This window comes from Cherax quadricarinatus, chromosome 58 (genome assembly GCF_038502225.1).
Source record: "Cherax quadricarinatus isolate ZL_2023a chromosome 58, ASM3850222v1, whole genome shotgun sequence".
In the NCBI taxonomy this organism is placed as follows: Eukaryota; Metazoa; Arthropoda; class Malacostraca; order Decapoda; family Parastacidae; genus Cherax; species Cherax quadricarinatus.
The window spans coordinates 7,111,356-7,117,826 of NC_091349.1; positions in this window are offsets into that span (position 1 = coordinate 7,111,356).

A 6,471-nucleotide genomic window follows, 5' to 3' on the forward strand; every position below is an offset into this window, starting at 1 on the left:
TATTGAGCACTGCAGGATCACTTATCCATGTTAGTTAAATCTTGTTATATTGAGTAGCAGTGTCATAGTATATTAGTAGTAGTAGTAGTGTGGTTCACAACAGTGTTTTATTGCTTAACTGCATTTCTAAGGGTTTGGCCAACTGAAACCCAACTTAGTTCTTGTGTCAGTTGTTGTGACAAGTGTTGCGTCATAAAATTTTCTACTATATTTGTTACTACAGTGGACCCCCGCATAACGATCACCTCCCAATGCGACCAATTATGTAAGTGTATTTATGTAAGTGCGTTTGTACGTGTATGTTTGGGGGTCTGAAATGGACTAATCTACTTCACAATATTCCTTATGGGAACAAATTCAGTCAGTACTGGCACCTGAACATACTTCTGGAATGAAAAAATATCGTTAACCGGGGGTCCACTGTAATTCTATTTATTTATTTATTATTAATTTGGACATGATACATAGATGTACAAAGAAATACAGTGGTTAAGTGTAACATGCCAAAAGCTCCTTGTATGCAGAGCAGGCTTAAAATCAACTTAAGATTAACTAAGCAATGATATATTCAGTGGTAAAAATTATAGTAAACAAATAACAATTAAGCACAAATGAGTATTTCAAAGACAGGTCATATGGCCATTTGCTGAGTTGCTGTGCATTAGGTAATGTAATTAAAAAAAAAAAAGTTTCATAGGGTCACAGGTTAAACATTTATGAGATACAATTCAGTATTTATTTAGTTGTGGGTAAGTGATTTTTAAGAAGAGACTTGAATTTATAAAGAGCATTTCTTTTATATTCACAGGTAATGAATTCCAGATTTTTGGGCCTTATGTGCATTGAGTTTTTGCATAGTGTGAGATGGACATGAGGAAAAAAATCAAAGAGTGATATGTGCCTTGTGTTATGGTCATGTGTTCTGTTGAGGTTGGTAAGGAGACGTTTGAGGAGAGGGTTTATATCCGAGTTCAGTGTTCTATGTATGTAGTAGGTACAATAATAAGTATGGATGTTTTGTATGGTGAGTAGGTTTAGTTCTGAATATTGGAGGAGTGTGCTGCCTATAGTGGAAATTTATCATTCTGACTGCAGCCTTTTGTTGGGTAATTAATGGTCTGAGATGATTTATTGTTGTTGAGCCCCATGCACAAATTCCATAGGTGAGATAGGGGTAAATAAGTGAGTGATATAGGGCCAGGAAGGTTGACTGTGGAACATAGTACCATATCTTCGATAGTATGCCTACAGTCTTGGAAATTTGTTGTACATGTGTTTGAAATTTGAGTCTATTATCAAGGTGGACTCCTAAGAATTTTCCCTCTGAGCTTTGTGATAGGTGATCCATTTATCATTATGTTAAGAGGGACATCTGTAGCTGAATGAAGTAGGTTTTGTCAATGTTGAGAGTAAGTTTGTTGGTCATCATCCAGGTAGATATTTTCTGTAATTCGGTATTCACAGTATTGGCTAGCATGACTGGGCTTGGGTGAGAGAAGATGTATGTAGTGTCACCTGCAAATAGTGTGGGTTTGAGTAGTTGCGATGCATTTGGTAGGTCATTTATGTCCCACACTTCCCTGTGGGACACCAACTGTAATTGGCTGTGCAGAAGTTTGCTCCATTTGTGTACACATATTGGCTTCTGTTGCTGAGGTATGACTTTAGGTAGTTGAGGGAGTGCCCTCTTATACCATAGTGCAACAATTTTATGTGGAGCAAATCATGGTCAACTGTATCAAAAGCTTTACGTAAATCAATGAAGATCCCCAGTGGGACTTCTTTTTTCTCTAGTGCAGTGTATATTTGTTCTAGCATGTGTATAATAGCATTCGTATTTTTATTAGGCCTGAACCCAAACTGACAGGGGTTGATTATGTTGTGGGAGATGAGGTAGGAATAGATTCGCTAATGAATTAATTTTTCGTAGATTTTAGAGAGAGGGTGTAAGTTGGATATTGGCCTATAGTTATTCAAGTCTGTTTGGTCTCCTCCTTTATGGATCGGGGTGACCCCTCGCTATTTTGAGAACTGTAGGGAAGGTAGAGGATTCGATGGATTTGTTAAAGAGTGTTGCAATGATTGGTGACAGCACTTGCGATGCTTTTTTGTATATAAAGGGTGGTAAGGTATTTAAATTTCCTGTCTTGTTTTTTAGCATGTTGATAATAAGGGAGACTTCTGTTGAGTTAGTCAGAGCTAGGAACAGTGTGTTTGGGTAGGGCATTTAAGCTTGGGATTTTATTGGCAAGGTTTTTTCCTATGGTGGAGAAGAAATCATTGAGTCTGTTTGCTGTTTCAGTTGGGGTTCATCTGGTTTTGTTAGTTCAATTGCGCTATTTCCTGATATCTTTTTTATTCGTAGAATTTCTGATAGGGTTTTCCAGGTCTTTTTTATATCACCTTTTAAGTTGGATAATCTGTTCTCATAATACAATTTTTTAGCCCTTCTTATCAGGCTGGTTAGGATTGACGAGTAACGTTTTGTTTGGTCTCTGGTTATGTGGCCCATTCTGTACTGTTTTTCGTATAGGTGCTTTGTATTTATGGGTTTGAGGATGCTGGGTGTTAACCAGGGACTGTTCAGTTTTTTAGGGCAGCGCTTGTTATAAAGGTATTGGGTCTTTTTTAGAAAATTTATTTTATTATTAGCACACTGGCCGATTCCCACCAAGGCAGGGTGGCCCGAAAAAGAAAAACTTTCACCATCATTGTCTTGCAAGGGTGCTTTACACTACAGTTTTTTAAACTGCAACATTAACACCCCTCCTTCAGAGTGCAGGCACTGTACTTCCCATCTCCAGGACTCAAGTCCGGCCTGCCGGTTTCACTGAATCCCTTCATAAATGTTACTTTGCTCGCACTCCAACAGCCCATTAAGTATTAAAAACCATTTGTCTCCATTCACTCCTATCAAACACGCTCACGCATGCCCGCTGGAAATCCAAGCCCCTCGCACACAAAACCTCCTTTACCCCCTCCCTTCAACCTTTCTTAGGCCGAACCCTACCCCACCTTCCTTCCACTACAGACTGATAGTCTTGAAGTCATTCTGTTTAGCTCCATTCTCTCTACATGTCCGAACCACCTCAACAACCCTTCCTCAGCCCTCTGGACAGCTATGATTAGTTTTGAATCAGAAACTCTCATGTACTCAATGTATGCATTGTTCAGTTTAATGGTTTGGGTCACACAAGGTGTTCAATTCTTGGCGGTGTCATATGGATTTTATAGACTCCAGCATCTGCTATTTTTGTGCCTTAGTGTTGTGAATGGTAATGAAAGCTGTAACAGTGACTTACTGCCAGTTTGACTAAGCATTTTTATGTTAGAAGTTACTGTAAAACGAAAGCCTGTAATTGTTTTACATGATGGTAGGATTGCTGGTGTCCATTTTTCTGTCTCATAAACATGCAAGGTTTCAGGTATGTCTTGCTACTTCTATTTACACTTAGGTCACACTACACATGCATGTACAAGCATATATATACACACCCCTCTGGGTTTTCTTCTATTTTCTTACTAGTTCTTGTTTATTTCCTCTTACCTTCATGTGGAAGTGGAACAGAATTCTTCCTCCGTAAGCCATGCATGTTGTAAAATGCCAAGAGCAAGGGGCTAGTAACCCCTTCTGTATATATTACTAAATGTAAAAGGAGAAACTTTTATTTTTCCTTTTGGGCCACCCCGCCTCGGTGGGATACGGCCGGTGTGTTGAAAGAAAGAAAGAAGTTACTGTATTAGGGAAGACTATGTTTTGCTTTCAGATCTAGAGATCTCAAGATATTTTTTGGTCACCTGCAGTGCTCCTCAATTTATTAATTATTTTATTAACACACTGGCCGATTCCCACCAAGGCAGGGTGGCCCGAAAAAGAAAAACCTACACCATCATTCACTCCATCACTGTCTTGCCAGAAGGGTGCTTTACACTACAGTTTTTAAACTGCAACATTAACACCCCTCCTTCAGAGTGCAGGCACTGTACTTCCCATCTCCAGGACTCAAGTCCAGGACTTGAGTCCTGGAGATGAAATTTGTGTATTCACACATGGCACTATGCCTGCTTTCTGCCTATATAACACCACCACCAGGCATAATATATCAGGCATGAAAAAGTCTGCTGTCAAGGTAAAACGTTGTCATAGTTTCCAATTGCTGCTTGTCTTGACGAGCTGCATCTTTCATCAGCACCAGACATCCCCTGTCTATTAACACTTTTTTTATAATGAAAAAAAAAAAAATGGGGGGAATTTACTTGGTACAGGAGCGCCCAACTTATACAGCGGGTCAGGTTCCAGGCTACCTCTGTAAAGTGAATTATAACTTTTTTTTTTTTTTTACTTTCAAATGCATTTAGAAGCCTGATAACATGTTTACACTATCATATATTGAGAAATAGAGCTAGGCCTAAAACAATTCATATACAGTACACACATTACGTATCTTAAAATATTTTCGTCTTTAGCTGATAGCGAGTTGTGAACATATTTATTGTAAGAAGTCTGAATAAATGAAGAATGGGTATAATTAAGAATATGTACCTATATTAGCAAAAATGCTCTAAAGTGGGAACCTCTTGTAGCTTTTAATTAGTCATGCAAAGTTTTAAGGTAAAAACTAAGTATGATGTCAACAAGTTGAGGAAACAACACGTGTCAAGACTTAAAACATTGACCAGGAAACTTTTCAATCTTGGGACCTTATTCTTATGATACAAAATGTATAGCAATACTATAGTATGCACTTTGGCTTTATATACTATGCTTCTTGTATCCTTCGTATCGTAAGTGTGAACAAAAGTCCCAAGGCCAGAACATTTACTAATATATTTTTTTTAAGTACATGTATTTGCATACAAAAAACCATTAAGCTTGTGAGAGTCAGTAGTACTATTAGGCAAGCACAGCCATTTTTAAATCATACCAGTTACTGAAATGTGATTAAGTGAAAATTATATAAAGTTTTGAAAGGGAAATGTACCAGGATGAAATATAAGTAATAGATACAATTGCAGAACTTTAATGTTCTGCCAAAGGGGAAAGGAAACAAGAGTGAATATAAGAATTACAGGGGTATAAGCCTAAGTATACCAGGTAACATTTACGATAGAATTATCGAGTTATGGGTATGACAAAAAGTAAGATGCAGAGGAGACAGGAGAATTTAGGAACGATAGGGGATGTGTAGACCAAATGTTTACATTGAGGCACTTGAGTGAGCAGTACTTGCATAAAGGTAAAGAGCTGATTGTTGCATTTAATGATTTAGAAAATGCATGTGACTGGGGGCAGAAAAGGAAGCAAAGTTACAAATGTATGGAATAGGTGGTAGGTTACTAAGAGCAATTAAATTTTTTTATGCAGTGAAGCTTAGGTTAGGGTATGTAGGAGGAAGTATTTCTTCATGAAAGTAGGAATGACAGGGGTATATGACATGGCTATTTAACATATTTATAAATGGGGTTGCAAAAGAAGTATGCTGCAAAGAGATGTTGAAGCCAATACAATGCGAGTCATCCTGCCTGCTCTTTGCTGATGACATGGTTCTTGTTTTAGGGGCTGTGATGACCAGTTTTAAAGGTTGGTGGATGAATTCAGGAGGGTATCTACAAGAAGGAAATTAAGGGTAACAAATAGGCTAGGCAATAACATATTAACTATCAGGATGAAGGGAATGAGTATGAATATATATTTTGGAGTGTACATGTCAGAACTCTGAAGGACAGGTAGGGATGTTACAGAGGGTTAATATGAATTGTAATATACACTTCTGGAAAGACAGCAGTTGAGTGAATGAGTTTCCTTCTTTGGGTCAGCCTGCCTGGGTAGATGATGGCCATTGAAGAAAAAAAAAAAAAAAACTAAATTCCCTATTAGTGGCTCTTTCTTCCCTAATATATGAAAATATGGTTGCCAATCTACTACAGAAAAAACTAAACTATTATGTTGTTCCTTTACTGCTGATGGTACTTATTACTAACAAAATATTGTCAGAATCTGCAAGGAAATTCTCTAACCAGAAAGAAGCAAATAGCTTCAGATAGGAAATTTGAAACAATTTTTTTTTTCTGCATTATGTATCTGTTGTCAAATTATAAAAGTGCATGATGTATATAACCATTTCAAAACTTATACATGGGAGCATTATTTCTTTTAAAACAACAGTACACAGACCTCAACAACATACTGCAAGAAGCTGCGCTATAAACACTGATGAAGTGAGAAACCACTTGGACATCTGCCAGTGCCTCTGAGGCAAAAATACACAGATCTCTTTCATCTTTTGTTCAAGTGGTTTCTCACTTTTTCATGCTGCAAAAGCTTTTTTTCTTTTTTTTTTTTTTAATGAAAAAGGAGTAAACCTGTTGTGGTGTCAGTCACAAAATTTTTGAAGGGGAAATATTCTCTCCATTTAAATAAAAACACTAGGCTCTTCGTCCATGGACTGTGCTTGAGAGAGTGGTCAGCCA